This window comes from Protopterus annectens, chromosome 17.part0 (genome assembly GCF_019279795.1).
Source record: "Protopterus annectens isolate FY-2018-M chromosome 17.part0, PAN1.0, whole genome shotgun sequence".
In the NCBI taxonomy this organism is placed as follows: Eukaryota; Metazoa; Chordata; order Ceratodontiformes; family Protopteridae; genus Protopterus; species Protopterus annectens.
This window is the reverse complement of record NC_056751.1, coordinates 124,218,613-124,235,812: the sequence shown is the minus strand read 5'-3', so window position 1 is coordinate 124,235,812 and position 17,200 is coordinate 124,218,613. Positions and strand designations below refer to the sequence as shown.

The 17,200-nt window shown below is 38.9% G+C and overlaps 1 protein-coding gene across 2 annotated transcripts in view; it reads left to right on the top strand.

The window, feature by feature from the left end:
- IGFBP7 (insulin like growth factor binding protein 7) overlaps positions 1 to 17,200 on the top strand; it is a 648,223-nt gene that overhangs the window by 253,709 nt on the left and 377,314 nt on the right. The gene's annotated exons all lie outside the window — the stretch shown is intronic.

Here is a 17,200-nt window from a genome sequence, read left to right as displayed (position 1 = left end):
ACACACACACACTTCAAAATGGCAAGAAAAGACAGCCTATGTTTCAGCTCCCATCCTTTTTACAGTGGTGCATCACATTCACAGAATGCAATACATGTTTTAATGGCAATTTAGAATAATCATATTCAACAGATATGTCTCCTTCCTCAGACAGCTTGCGCCCCAGCTGCCACAACTTCCACAATGTTTGTTCTTTTTTCACAAGAAGTCAAACATTCAAATAAAATTGGCCTTGATTTTCCATACTTGACTTGTTCTCAATTAATGATAGTTGTTTTATCTCCGCTATACTCAGAGGGTTTTTTTTGTTTGCAAAACCAGCCCATTCTGACATCTTGTCTTTCATATATTTCATCACATTCACATTTTCCGTGCCTTCTAAAACTCAGCATGACATTAAATTCCATTTCTTGCCTTATCTTCCATGTCTGTTAATCAATACTGCATCTGCTCCAGCTAGTTCACTGTTGTAGCTGCCTAATATCAAACAATAGACATTTGTTGTCTGGTTGTCTCAGTGGCTTCCAGTTCCTTATATTAATACTCCACGCTGCTGGACATGGCCCTCCGTAACCTCTGTATGTATACAACAAACGTGTCAGTTAAGTTTTTTTAGTTCTACTCATATGGCCTGCAAACTATTTGTTGCTTCGACAACACTAAGTTATGATACTTTCACAAGTTCCTCATTAGTGGAATGTAGAATATCATGGCTGTCCCACTCCAACTCCATCACCCACTTCATCTTCATCATATATGGATTAAACCATACAATCCATTTTCCTCAACATCAACCAAGAGACAACACTGTTAGTTCCTAAATCATCAAATACTGCATCAAGAAAAATAATTTCACCTAAAGATGTACATGGTTTTAACTTCTCAGTAAACAAAATGACTCAAGGAGGTGATCATCTTAAACAGTCAGTATGTATGTGTCCCTTAGGCCATTTAATTTTGATGACCAAGGATTAGTATTGCCAGTTTACATTTTCATAAGTAATTTTGTTTGTTTTAAGTGCATACGTTGGCAATTTCATGGCAATGCCTTTAAGATTCAGAATGTAATTCTTTGGAATTAAGCTATAGCAGTCAAAAAGGGAGTCTTTTGGGCTTAAAAGACTTATATAATGGCTGTTCTCAGTCTTTTATAGAAAAAAAGAAAACAATTTGCAGAGTTCTTAACCTAGGTTTATAGTTGGTATTGCTAATTGTCTGTGCTTTAGTTAACCTCCATTGTAGTAATTGTATCATTTCTAACTTGATTATCACATTCTTAGCAAAGAGATTCCATAAGGATGTAGCACATTCAGATCTAGGCCTAATTAGAGTTTAATTATTTCCGAATCATAAATTTTCCGACATTTGTAGAACTTTGATAACCCATCTTTTGCAGTTGTACTTTATTTGATCTGCACAGTATGGACAAATTGGAGAATTCCTAGGGTTAAATTAATTATTTCCAATAATATGTGTAAGCAATCAACCTTGGAAGGAACACAAAATGCACCAGTCTTCTGGCTTTCCTGTAGACCCGAGTGCAAGTTGTGTTGCTAGAAGCTTTGTATGGAATATATCAAAAGTCCTAGGTTAAAATATTCATCCTCAAGAGAGATTTTTTTTTACCTTATGGTCACTTCATGTTTCCTTTTTCCACAGTTCATAATTGAACAGTTCTTAGTATTGAAAGTTAGATTATTGTATTTTAATAAATGTAATCATGCTATTGCTACCTGAATCCAGCAATCCCTGTATTTCTTTTCCCCAACTATATTATATTTGGCAGATTTAGTAATTGCACTGTGGCAGGAAGCTGATGCTACCTTTCCAGAAGCTCAAACTTCAGCAGTATTATTTACAGTTTCTGAACGCTGATTCTACTACTGATTCTAGTAGCTAAGCAGTCAGTGTTACTACATTCTATATGTTTACATTTTATAGGCCTGCATTTAAGTACTAGTTATAAGGCAGCAATAAAAGTTTTTGCAGGCATGCTACTGATGTCACTACTTTGCTAAATGCCCTGGGCTTGAATATTTAAAGCAGCATTTTTCTTGATTACAGGCTAGGCAGCATAGCAAGGTGAAGGCATATTATTTGCCCTCAATGTGTGCAAATCTAATTTAGAGTTTGCAACATTTTATTTATTTATTTTTTATTTTTTATTATTATTTTATTGGTTAACCACGGCAAAGGAAAGGTTTCTGTGGACCTTTTTTCAGACTCAGCCCATGAGCAGTGTCGGGTTAAATAACTTGCTCAGAGTTACACATTTAAGCAAATGAAATCAAACCCTGGACCCCAAGAAGTAGCTTATTAATAGATTGTAGCTTTAATCCCTGTACCAACTGCCAGACTCAGCTCAGTTAATAACAAATTATCCACTAAAATAACTAGTTGTTCACAAGTTTAATGATCAGTTTGGAATACCCACCTTATTAAATTACTGGGGAGTTGATTTTTAACCTTGTCTACTGTCAATATTTCTAAAATGTTACATACACGAGCTTTTAACTACATTTTTAACATCTGCATTAAGTTATCCATTTCTAAAATTACAGGTATGTCCATAGTAAATGTCCAGTTATGAAACTTGAGACTGGATTTTAGATGAAGTTTCAGTCCTTGTCAGCATTTCTCATTTCAGATTTTGTTTGACTTGTCTATCTACATTGTCCAAGTCAATACAAACCCTCAGCAAATCACCAGTCAAATTTTCTTAGCCCACTTGGCTTAAGGCCACTGTTCTCGTGCTGTGCATTTTTCAAAGGCTACCATGTAGACCTCTACATCATCATCCTGGATTAGTTTCTTTACAGAGCTGCTGGTGTTTGGAACTGCCACTGAGGTGAGATGATGGCTCAAAGCTGTGGAAATTCATTGCTAATGGTCGAGGAAATACCAGTCAATGAATGAACATCTATCCTGAAGGCCCGTGGTTGAGATCACCAGGGACTGAAATAATCTTTCCATTTTATAGTTCTCATGGATAACAGACAACCAGAGCAGCAGTCACACATCCAGATAACCTTTCACACTGCCGCACGGTTCATTTCTGAAAAAAGAAATCCCTCTGTGGTAAAATGGTTTTCACAACACAGAATAACACTTTTTCCAGCCATAAGTGTCTTTTGACTAGAGTAAATGCTTATGCAGGTATCATGGTTTACTAGCTACAGAACGTTTTCAGCCAAAACAGCACAGCTTGTCAGTCAACATAGCACAGGTTCCTTGCACTTTAAAATGCAGTATTTACTTCTGGGGCTGTTAAGCAGTCAGTTGGTAATTTTAGTCCTCGGTTTGTATCTCTAAGTAGGGATGAAAATCTCAGGAAGAATACTTTCCAGGTAGCTTCACACAATTGCAGTTTGTGTAAAACTGCCTTTTTTCTGCCCAATGAAAGCCACCAATGTAACATTTAATAGTACTGATGGTAATAAATGAGGCACTGAAATAGATCTCTCAGAGATATAATATATTAATTTATATGAGGAAACAGAAAAAAGGCCTTCATGTAGCAAACAGGATAAACAAGATATAAAAATCCTATTTATCAGAACAGAAAATCCACTTTTACAACAGCTTTAGCAAGCACAGCTAATCCTTTCTGAAGTTAATGACAGGATTTTAAAGCAAATTATTACTTGCAGTCATTTAATAGGTTTTAACACACGTTTGATTAAGTTTCACTCAACATCTCATGTCTCTGTTTAAGTCTCAGGGTTACCATCCACACTTCATACTGAAGGGATAGCTTTCAGCCTGATTCCTCTCTTTGGACCCAACTTCAGTGGAGACTCCTTGACATAATCCTTTCTTGACCCAGAATTCAGAAACAAAACCAAGAATCCAACATGTACCTGTTTTTCCCTCTTATATTTCACAGATGGCACCTGTTCCTTGTTGAGGCTTGCCTGTCTGCTGTGTCTTGGACTTAAAGATGTAGTGTTCTCTAGTCTAAGCAGCTATAACTTTGCATGCATACATGTGTCCATACACATACATATATGTATGTTTATATATATATGCATATGTATAGATAGATAGATGGGGTAATATGTAATGAAATATCTGGTATTGCGGGTTTGGGGAATGTGTTTTGGAATGAATGACCCAACCATAAATCACATACTGAGTTGTCATTCCCACTGTACAACTAGATGTTGAATTTATTATACCCCAAGCTTCAATATATTGTTTACCTTTTCTGTTACATTCTTGTTTCAATTAATTTCACTGGTAGCAGTTTTGACCCTTTTTTTAATGGAGGTACAGAACTATAGTGGCATTGTTTGTTTTTCTGAGTGGGATGGGTATAGCGATATCAGGTTACATAAGAAAAATTTCATTCTCACTCTGTGGGAAGAAATAGCCAGGGAATTGTTATGGCTAGGCTTGTATAGACCCTAGGGCCGATAGCCTAGCACCAGACTATGAACCTATGAATCTATGTTTCAGTTGAATCAAGTTTACACAGTCCTGTATGTTGGATGCATGCATGCTAATTGTGGAAGATCCCTGACGTTGTTTGAGTAAAGAACATTATGCATGCAATCCTGCTAATGTAGACATCTTCTTCTGGGAGGAGACAGGTAGACAGAGAGAGAGAGAGAGAGAGAGCACAGCATAAACTTGCTTATAAAAAATTTACTCTCCACCTCCATGCCTAGACAATGAGGGATGCAGTCTGTAGTATCCAGCATATAGAAGTACCTTGACAGTAAATCAAGGCAGTCCTCAAGTAAACATGGATAATGTAGCTACAGGAGATTTTGCCAAGTCATGCATAACATAACTGCATTTCAGATGGGCATGCCATAGCAATGCATTTTGTTCTGCGTGGCATCACCTATATAGCAGTTAATATAAACAGTCTGAGACTGATATATTTAGAGGAATGACTGCCTCTAATCTTCTGGCAGAACTGCCTAGTCAGGGAGAAGAACACCTGGAAGTGTCTTGCATTACTTTAGCTTAGGGCTTAATAATATACACAGTGTTTTGAAGAACATCTGAGGTGCACAGTTCAGGAAACCGTGAGTGGAATGTACTTCATTAGGCACACATACAATACAATACATAACTAGCTACATTTCATTGTACTTAACATTTCTATATACACATCAGCAAATCTTCACACCATCGGATGATTGCACCACATGCCCAACACGTCTGTGGCAGGGTTGAATGTGGCACAAAAAGTGTGCCTGCATCAGTCTAATGAGATGATGGATGTTTCTTCACCATAGCATAAACAGGATGGATCATTGCTGTAAGCCATCTTGTACGTCCTTCATGTAACAAAATCATACATATGCAGCAAGGTTTGTTTATGATTGGCTTGTTCTACATAGGCTAAACATCTGCATCTGTTACTGTGTCACCCTTCATTTCTTCTTACCTGGCAATGAAATGGGCTGTGAGGCATGATTTATTTTACGATTAATGAACAGCACAAAGCACAGTGCTCAGGGTTTAAACTACATCAGTATATTACCATGCTCTATATAAGTTCATTGGGTATAATCACATACATTCTAGTGACACTTTTTCATTGCTTTTTCAACTGCAACATGTTTTCTGTGTACTAGCCTTGCTGGGGACATACTGCACCCATGAATCTTACATTCTGTACATAATGCCATATCCATCTGCATGTTCAAGTATCTCTATGGAACCCTGGCTTACCTTTTCTTGTTACCACAATGGGATTATGATACTGGTTCCTATTGGTTTTCTCTGGCTACCTACTTTTGAATTGTTTTTTATTTGTAGTAGCATGAATTTCTTCTACTGCCTGATGCATCTGAGTAGTTGACTTTGACTCAATAGTGACTTTATTCATGAGCTGTGCAGTGTATCTAAGTAGCTGACTTTGACTGAATAGTGACTTTATTCATGAGCTGTGCAATATAGCTGAGTAGCTGACTTTGACTCAGTAGTGACTTTATTCATGAGCTGTGCAGTGCATCTGAGTAGTTGACTTTGACTCAATAGTGGCTTTATGCATGAGCTCTGCAGTGTATCTGCTCAGCACTGCATACCTTCCATACTAGTAGCACAGTGATGAAGACTAGCATTCTATTTGATAAGTACATCATTTTTGGTAAAGGGCAGGTTTGTATGTTAAAGGCATAGGAATTCTCTGCACCTAGAACTTCTTCAGGTTATTTGCTTCCTCCTCAGTTCCTATCAAGCTGCTAGGCTTCCATCTAGCCAGTTCCTCATTGAAAGGCATCAGTTCAGATACCATGAGAATCATTGCTCTAGAGTTTGACTCATTGTTTTTTATTTTGTTAAAAAAAAATCTGCCTCATTTTTTTTTATTTTGTTAAAAAAAATCTGCCTCATTCACCACCAGAAAAATGTCAAGTATCATCACTTTTGCAGCCCTACAATATCTCCTTTATCTTTAGTTGTGCTCATTTATACCAATTTTTGATCTCTACATTACCACATGATATGAAAGTCCTGAGGTTTGTTATCCTCTGCAATGGCACAGCAAAAACATTATTCAAGGATTGCCCTGCAGGGGATGCATCATACTAGTGACAGCCATTTAAATTGCCTGTTTTGTCTCAGAGAGTGAAACAATACAACAGACTGCCCAGTCTATAGTGGATTCAACCAACCGAATAGATGTGGATAAAGTTTTTTTGTTGGGGGGGGGCATTTGACAACATCGATAAACAATCATGATCCATAGGGAAGCAGAGTAGTATAAGAAATTGTTGCTAAAGTCCATGGGTCTTGTTGCAGGGAAAGCATTCAGTTGTTTCATCTGGGATTTTACAAGTTAGGCAATGGCAGCATTTGTGTTCTCTGATAGAAAAACATAATGGTAATTAGGAGGATATATGAAAAGTCAGATGCAATAATTAAGAGGGGAGGATATTTCTTGAAAAATATGTATTTGAACAGCAGAACCAGACAAGGGTGTATTCTTTCCCTTTATTATTTGTTTTATACATGGAGTCATTTGCCAAGAAAATAAATAATAAATGTATGGATATAACTGGTATAATAATCAAAAAAGTTAGCTTTATTCACAATCAGTACTATTTTGTACTTGATAAATCCAGAAAACAGGGAACTGTACTCATCCTCCATAAACTGTCCCTCACAGATTGTAATTTTACTTTTCTGCTTTTTACTGGTTTAATTTCTGTTTAGTGTCAGTGCTGTTTGACATATTAACTAATTATTCTGTACTTTTATGCGGCCTCTTCTCTCACAGTCACCACCTTGATTGTATTTTTAACTTTGCATATTGCATGATAAACCTGCATACTATTCCCTGCACATATCCTAAGTGTAATGTCAACTATAAATCCATAAGTGGTCTCAGTGCCCTACTGCTTCCAACTTAAAAATGATAATGTTGTCAATTTTTTTTTGTAAATTTGTGGAACTTAAAAATGGAATTTACAAATGCTAATGTTTTGATTTCTATGGAGCTTTTTTTCCCCAGGTCTCCGCTGAAAAAGGGCTATCAGCTCAGATGGACTAACCCGGTCAAAACAAATGTAAAATAAAATAAATGTAAAATAAATAATATAATAAATAAAAATACATTTCAGTGTTGCTTCAGAGATACTTATACTGATAGGAACATGATAAGATAAAGTATTTAGGTGTATGGTTTAAAAATAATTATATTACAGTAGTTAATTATATGTGGGAAGAGACCAAACAAAAGATAATACAAGTGAGAAGCTGGAACCTCTTGATTATGGATGTGGATAGTAAGATACAAGCAGTGAAAATGTTTCTTGTCTTTTTAGTTTTATATACAGGTCAGACGTATTTTAACAACAAGGGGAAAAGTTGTGAGCCATAATTAATAAAGAGTTGAAGGAATTTATTTGGGAGGGGATGAGGGCAAGATGTAAGTGAAATAAGTTGTTTCTTCCCATTGAATGAGGTGGTTTAGGATTGCTTGATTTGAAGGAATACTTCAGAACTATGCAATTAAGGCTCATATACTATAATTAACACAGGCAGAAGGTTACAAATCAAATGGAAATGCATGATGAGGAAATGGAAGGAGAGTTCAAGAAATAAGGAGAGAGAGTAGAATTTTGAATACAGGCCCTTAAGGAGAATTCATAGGTTGGTACTAGGCTATCGGCCCTAAGGTCTATGCAAACCTAGCCATAACAATTCCCTGGAAATTTTTTCCCACAATATTTACTTCTCTGGGCCCCTGTCTAGCAGGGTGACTGACATGATCCCCGGGGTGAATTTCCTATCTCCCATCCAATCATCAAGGTTCCTTTTGAAGAGGGCCAATGAGGTGCTCTGATTGACATGTATGGGCAGTCTATTCCAGAGTATGGGGTGTCTCTGGGTCAGAAACCTATCCCTCCAGCATGTTTTGTTCATTGTGATGATAAGGTTTAGATCCCTGGAGCGTGTGGCTCTGAGGGATTGGGATTTCTTTAAATGGAGCATGTCCAACAGCTCAGGGTTTGACATGGCCTTGTATGTTAAGCAGAGATTGCCTCTGAGTAGACGATATGCCACAGTGTATAGCTGAAGTTTTTTTAGACGGTCAGCATATGGCATCTGCTTTAGGCCTGTAATTCTTTTAGTGAGGTATTTCTATGGCCTTTCCAGCTGTTGCAGATGTCTTGTGAGGTACATACCAAATGGGGCATTATACTCTATAATGGGTCTAATGAGGGAGGAGTACAGTGGAACAATGACCTCCTTTTTTCGGGATGAAAAGCCCTTAGTGATGAGGTGTGCCATGTAGAAGGATTTCCTGACTGTTGTGGCGATGTGGTTATCGAAAGTGAGACCACTGTCCACTTGTGTCCCTAAGTCTCACATCACACTTTCGATGTTTAGTGTCCTGCCATCTATGTGGTAGTTCATGGGTACATGTTTTTTTCCAAAGGGGATGACTATACATTTCTTGGCATTAAGCTTGAGCCCATGGCTCTGGCACCAGGCATCTGTTTCTGTAAGGCCCTTTTGTAGAATATCCACATCATTTGGGGATTCAATAATAGCTCCCAGTTTACAGTCATGTGCAAACTTTGTTGGCCAGAGTCCCTTAGTGTTGGCCTGTACTTCAGAGAAGTAGATGCCAAACAAGAGTGGTCCCAGGACTGAACCCTGAGGCACTCCACTTGTCAGTTGTCTGGAGCTGGATTTGGAGTCAGCTACTTTTACAGTCTGGGTTCTGTCAGTAAGCCAGTTGGCAACCCATCGAGTGACGTAGGGATTTATGCCCAGCTTAGTAAGTTTATCTATGATTCCAGAGTGGGGGATGGTGTCAAAGGCCTTGGTGAGCTCCAGATAGGCTTTGTGGACCTCCTTACCCTCGTCCAAGGCTCTGGAGACCGATTCGAAGAAGTCAATCAGATTCAGGAGACAAGATCGGCCCTTCACAAACCCAAACTGGGTGGGGTTCATTGTCTGGAGGTTGCCAATGTCTTTGTTTATAAGTTCCATGATAATGCGTTCCATGCCCTTGCAGATAAGGCTTGTCAGACTGATGGGACAGTAGTTCCCGGGATCCCAGGTGGATCCTCCCTTGTGGAGTGGGATAACTGTAGATGTGCGCCACTCAGTGGGCATGAAGCCTGAGGTGAGGCTATGATTAAACATGACACTTAGGTGGGGTGCCAGTTCATTTTGTAGTTCATGTAGTACACAGCCTGGGATGTCATCTGGTCCCATGGATACTGTATTCTTAGCTTTGGAGAGTGCTGTTTCTACCTGTGTGGCTGTGATTATCGGAATTTGGCAATCTTTTGGTATTGAGGTGGGCTCTATAGGGGGTGAGAGGGGAGTGAAGTTGGCACTAAATCGATCTGCCACGATATTGGCAATATCCTTGGAATCAGTATATTTAATGCCATTCTGTTGTAGCTCAGAGCAGATCTGAGCATTGCCATTTAGATTCTTGACATAACTATAGAATGCCTTGTGGTTGTCTTTGGAACCTTTGGCAATTTTATTTTCGTAACTAGCTTTTGAGGATTTTATGAGGGATCTCAGCTTCTTACTGAGGCTGGTGAGGGAGTTTTTTGCATCCTGGGATTTTCCTCTTTTCTGCAACAGTTTCTTCCTTCTGTTGTATAGTTTGTTTATAGCAGGGGACCACTAGATTAGCTTCCTTTTTTTGGAGAAGAGCATCTTGGTTCTATTTGGGATGGCACGATTCATGCACGAGTGAATGTGTTCGTACAGTGCCTTAGTTTAGGATTCTGCAGTCGAACTTCCAGATCCCGTCTGCGTGGGTGTTGTGAAGTTTGTCACTTCTGACTTCAGTAGCATGAAGTTGGCTTTGGAGAAGTTTTTTAAGGAGGTTTCCTTACTGGGGGTGGGGTGGGATGTGGATGTCAAGGGTGATTTGCTTATGGTCAGACCTGACCAATGAGAGGGTGACCACTGGTGTGGAGCATCTATCTCCCATGTTGGTAATGACCAGGTCTAGGATATTGGAGCCCCTGGTGGGACAATGGATTAGTTGATCCAGGGCATTGGAATTTATGAATTCCAAGAACCATTGGGAAAAGGAGTTGGTACCTGAGTAGTTTTCCCAATTAATGGCAGGGTAGTTGAAATCACCTAGTATTAGGGTGTTTGGTTGTATCTTAATATTTTCCAGTATGTTTAGGAAGGTGTAGTGAGAATCTAGGGGTATGGTGGGGGATCTGTAGCAAGCTACAATTTGGATTGCAGTCTTACCTAGTGTTAGTTGCACCTGGAGAATTTCAGATGAGTTGTGTTGGGCAGCTAGCCTGGAGGTGTGAATATCCTTGGTGAATATGGACACTCCTCCACCTTTAGTGTTTCAGTCTTGGTTTTGTGGCCGAAAAGTGTAGTAAGAATTTTAGCCTGGTATTGCAGGGGTGCTCTCTGGAGCCTTGAACCAGGTCTCAGTCACTGCACAGATATCGATGTTCTCCATTTTTAGGAGTGCCTCGAGAGAGTGCATTTTGAGGTTTAGACTTCTAGCATTGAGTAGCATTACCTTCAGATTTTGCATGCTTGTATCTGTTACGGTGGTGGTTTTATCCTTTGAACCTTGCCTAAAAAAGGCACTATAGGGGTGGCAACAGCTTTAGCCAGTAACCTGAATCCCAGGGGTGACAGGTGCAGACCATCTCTGGCAAAGCATTGTGGTTTGTTGATCATGTCTTCCCAGGCAGACAAATACTGGATCCCCTTTGAATGACACCAGAAGCTTAGCCAATTGTTGAAGTCAATCATTTTGTCCTTATACTGTGGTATCATTCTGGGTGAAGGCAGGATGCTACTCAGGGCTAGGGTCAAACCTGCCTGGGTCACATGATCCAAGAGCTCTTCCATGTCTCTTTTCATGTAGTCCAGTGAGGTACGTCTCAAGTCATTTACTCCAGCATGGACAATGACAGAGTCGTATTTGTACTTGTTGTGGAGTGACTTGAGTGCATGCGTTATGTGGTGGATCCTGGCACCCAACACGCAGCTGACTGTAATTTTCTCCTTGTTCAGCCTGGTGAGTGGGACATCAGTGTGCCTGACTATAGAGTCACCTATGACTAAAGTGTTGGGTACATTGTCTTGCCTTATGGGCTGTTGTTGGGTGGCACACTGGTGTTGTGAGCTATGTGTCACTTTGGTTGTGACTGGTGTTTGTTTGTGTTTCGGCTTCAGAGGTCCTTGTTGCTTGGGCAGAATAACCGTAACAATACAGAATACTATATTTATAAAGTAGCAGAAAGTATCTTAGTAACAAAGCTAACAAAGAATGGAGAAATGACGGTTTTACCAATAGAGATTACTGCAAATATGGGTACAGAAAATAAGACAGACAGGCTAGAATCTATATGAGAAAATTAGTAAAAGAGCCAAGGTACCGGAAGCAAATAACAATGGAGGGAAAGGTAATATACTGTGATGTGGCTAAGCAAAAGTTTGGAATGCAGGTTAGATACTGTCTTCCCTAACAGGAATTGATACCTGAGTACAGGTAAAGAGAAAGGGATGGGGAGAGATAAGTAAAAGACTAGCACTGATTGAGTTTTTAGTTAAGTCTAGAATAGGAGAAGCTTCTGTTAAAAAGGGATAATTAGTATTATATAAAATAATGCATTGTAATTACTAGAATCAATTAGAAGAGGTTAGAAAAGATTGTAAAGAGAGACTGGAAAGATGATTTACAAAGAAACAGTGGTAAGACACCTACTGAGCTCCCAAGTAACAAAGAAAGAAAATCCAGAAGCTTTAGGATTTTTGCACGAATGTGTTTGCATAGGTATTTTCATACCCCAAGCAAACTTCAAAGACATTTTCCTCAGGTACATAGCAATTGCTGGAGGGGTTATTGGAAAAAGAGAAGTAATTGAAGACATGTTTTTTTTTTTGGGGGGGGCGGTGTAACAAGTTGGCAGAATTTACAAATTCCCTGCAGTATAATTTGTAAGAAATGTTGGGACAGCAAATGATTGTAAATAGGGAAATTATTAATTTGAGCAGTGATTTAAGGCCGGAATTGCCAAGACATACTAGGCCTTGCTAAATTTAATACTATTGGTCACAAAATAAATCAATTACTAGAAAATGGAAATACAAATCTAAAACAACTGTAAATGAAGTATTGAATATTGTAAATGAGAAAAAAAAATAAATGGTGGTGAGTATTTCATAAAGGAGATGGAACAAATTGCATAGAAATAAATGGAACTTGTGGAAACAATACATGCAGAATAATATTCTGGAGGCAGGGAGAAATTTATGGAAAGAACAGGACTTGATCAATATATATAATGTTAGAGTGAATGGTAATCATTTAAAAAGAAAACATATATACGTTTTCCATCTCATCCATGCTGCATCCTGGCAACAAAGAAAACCCCTGCCCAGACCGCAACCTCTCCAGCCTTGAAACAGCCAGCCAGTTCAACTCATTCTTCATAGACTACATAGCTAAACCATCAGCCTCCTTCCCACCCCCCTCCCCAACCATCACCCCCTCCTGCCCCAACCACCACCCCAATCATCAACCTTCCTCCACATCCTTCTGCCTCAAGCCCATCCCCACAAGCACTATAAAAAGACTTCTCCTCAAACTCAAACCCTGTCGCAATGCACCCGACAACCTTCCACCCACCTTCCTCAAACAATCTGCAGACAGCATTGCCTAGCCCATCTCTATTCTTATAAATAGATCCATACAAGAATCATATGTCCCTTCTATCTGGCGCCATGCTTACATCATCCCCCTCCACAAAGGTGGCAAAAATACTGATACCACCAACTTCAGGCCTATTGCCATCCTTTCCCCTCTTTCTAAAATACTAGAGAAAACAATACAAGCACAACTCATGGCACACCTAACACTAAACAATCTCCTCTCCCCTACCCAACATGGCTTCCACCCTGGTCACAGCACTATGACTGCCCTTCTTTCCTTTCTTGAAATCATAAACCTCGAACGCGATTCAGGAAAGTTCATATCCACACTATTCCTAGATCTGTCAAAGGCCTTTGACACCATCTCACACACCCTACTTATATCACCATCTCACACACCTTGCTTATATCCCAACTCTCCACCCTACACATCTCTCCCACCACCATTGCCTGGTTTTCCAGCTACTTGTCCAACCACCAACAAGCTGCCCAATGGAAAACTTCAACCTTCTCCTTCCTTCCCACACTCACAGGTGTCCCACAAGGTTCTGTTCTTGGCCCTCTTCTCTTCAACCTATTCATTAGCAATTTTCACCAATCCATCCCAGACTCATCTATCATCCAATATGCAGATGACTATACAATCATCTACTCAGCCTTCTCCCCCTCCAAGCTCCAAGCAAAAACCCAACTAGTCTTCTCCAAAACAGAAACCTAGATGCAGTCTAACCATCTGGCACTAAATGCAAATAAAACCAAACTAATGTTTTTTTTTCCCCTACCAAAAACTCCACTGACAAATCCACATGCACCATACAAAGCCAAAACAACACCCTCCTTGAAATTGTTCCCAACACCAAGCTTCTTGGCATCATTATCATTTATTTTATTTATTTGTTTTACTTTACATTTGTTAACCAAGAAAGTCCGACTGGATACAGGTCCATTTTCAGCGGAGGCCTAGAAAGAAAAGCTCCAAGTGTACATTACTAGTGTAATTACAGTAAAATTATTACAGTGAATTATCACAAAATTGAATTTTTTTTATCAATATATACAGACAGGTACAATTTCTACTCATATACACACAGGATAGGTTGAAAGTTAGTATTCGAGAAAGCAATAGTTAGTGATATATATATTTTTTTTTAAAAGAAGGAAAGTGTGAAAAGCTCCAAGTGTACATTACTAGTGCAAATACAGTGGAATTATTACAGTGAATTATCACAAAATTTAATTTTTTTTAACAATATATACAGACAGGTACAATTTCAACTCACATACCCACATGATAGGTTGTTACTATCTGAGAAAGAAATAGTGATTTTATTTATTTATTTATTTTATAAAGAAGGAAAGTGTATCAAAAGGTGGTAACATACATGGTATCATCTTAATTTTAAATCTTTCAGTAGGAGAGACATTTACAAAATTCTAAGCAGTTAGAGGATCAAAGATATAATCTTGCAATGAGGTTCACATTTATAGATACTGTTTGTGCGGCAGTGATTGATGAAGAACTAAAATTTGACACCCACATCCACTCCACAATCAAGAAAATCCACCAAAAGTTAGGTCTTCTCTACAGGCACAACCACTTCTTAAGCCCCTCTATATGTCAGACTCTTGCATTCACCTCCCTACTCCCCTCCCTTATGTATGGTGTCCCTCTTTTCACTAATCTCCATCTTGGCCTTCGATTCAAATTTGAATCCTGCAACCACAAGATCTCCAAATTTGCAACTAATTCAAAAAACACATCCCACCACTGCCACTCCCTCCTCACCCTCAGCTGGCTTGAACTACCCAACTACCTCAGTTACCTACAACTCACCATTGCCCACAAGCTCATCTTTAAACCTGCCAACTGCCCAGTTCTCGCTACTTACTTAAAACCTTACATTCCTAACCACTCACTCAGATCCAAAAACCAAAATCTCCTTCAGGTCTTCAAACCTGCACAACCTCCTGGCCATCTACTGCTGTCCCATTCCTTAGCTAAACAGTGGAACTCTCTCCCCACACACCTAAGCAACCTACCTAACTATACAAATTTCAAATCTCTCTCATCTTTCTTCCAAACTGGAATGCCCTTGCCGCACTCCATCTTAACCCCCCCCCATTCCACCTTGCACTGACTCATTCATCTACCTCTTCTATTACTTCATCCCACCCAAAACAATCTCTCCCCTACTAAAAACTAATTTTCTCTCTAATATCTATTATATTATACTCTCCAATCTCAAATATACTATTACCCTCTCCATGCATAATATTTTCATAACCTACTTATGTCTAGTAGCTATATATTTTGAAATGTTAAACCTGCAATTGAGTTTATAACAAAAATATTCACTTTATGTAAATGTTGAAATTGTATTGAATTGTCTTTTCATTTTTGTAACATTGTGACAAGCCAATTGCAAATATCATGGAGCTTATCTGTAAAGATTTAATTAGCTGTATGAACTATGTCCTTTTGTAACATGTGAAATGTAACTTAAAATTATTGTGGAGCTTTTCTCCCTGGGCCTCCGTTGAAAATGGGTCCTGCTTGGCCCAGTTGGACTTCCCCGATCATCAAACTTAAATAAATAAATAAATATGTATAATATATGAAGTTAATGAAACATGCTTAACATGGTTTGTCTTCTTTTCTATGCCTGTATGTGTACTCATGCCATTGTTCAATGTGTGAAGTTGATAAAGGTGTTAAAAAAGTTACTACTCAAGGTTCTTTTTGGTGCCAAAAAAGACATAGGACTACAGGCCCATTATGAATCTTAGTGGCCTAAATGAATATGTGGTAAATGGAAATTCTGAAATTGTCTTGGTGCAAATGAGCCCCTAATATCTAGCAAGAGGAGGCAAAATATGCTGGTTGGACCTGCAGGATATGTACATCCATAGAAAAATTGCCAAGAAGTCCAGGAAGTATAAATGCTAACAGGTAAGAGACAACCATTACCAGTTCTGAAGCTTGCCTGTCAGTCTAACTACAGCTCTCAGGGTAATCACCAAGAACATGGCAGTAATAACAGTCCACCAGAGACCACAGCCCACCCAGATATGCAGTTGTGAACATAGTCTTACCTGTTATCAGTGATCAGCAACTTCTTACCAGCTACAAACGTTATATACTTACCATATTGAAACATCTATAAGAAATATGTCCGCCTTTTATATCATTATCCATTCTGTCTTCTCCCACAGCCTGGGCTGAGGGTCAGCCAGTTTCTTGCTTTCATCTTGCAGCAACCAGCAGCAGATGACTTGCTAGTACTTACCATTCTTCCTCCTCTTCATCTTCCTCTTCTCTTCTACCTCTTCCTCCTTTTTTCCAAGGGTTACCTGTATGCCATATCCTTAGGATATCCAAACAAACATGCCAAGAGGAACTGTCGAGATGGGAGCCATCCAGCTAGCCAGCATTACGGGGGCTGGGGGAAGGAGAAAGCCTAATGAAGTTCCAAGTGCCAAGTGGTCCAAATTCCTGTAGCACAAAGTTTTACCTGCTACTGGAGATGGACACGCTTCACAGATCTAGAATTATGGCAATTACATAACAGTTGGTTCAGTCACCTTACTGCCTGGTTTTGTGTGAACTACACTAAACTTTTTTTTGCATTTTAGTGTACTTTAGTCCTACATGCTATGCATGAAGTGTCTCTGTTCTAGTGTTCAAATAAGGTATGTTCTGGGAGTTCTCCACATTCTGAATGAGAGGTAATGGAAAAGTTTCATGAAATCATGTATTCTTTTTTTGAATCATGGTTCAAGGAATCATATCAGATCATGACCAGGGCTTGTTCCATTGTTAGTCAGGAGGTTGGTTATTTGCTTATTACTTACATTAGCTTAAAACATTACTTTGTATGTTTGTTTTAATAAGCAAGACATGGTTCATTTTAAAATACTTACACTTGTTTGTACAAAATAAATAGCCAACATCTTATGCCATGTATGTGGCTTGTAAGTTAGAATACTATGTCAATGGGTTCTTTTAAGTTGGCTATTAATATTTTTTGTGTTGACAGACCAGTGATTTGATGACATCCATAGCTTT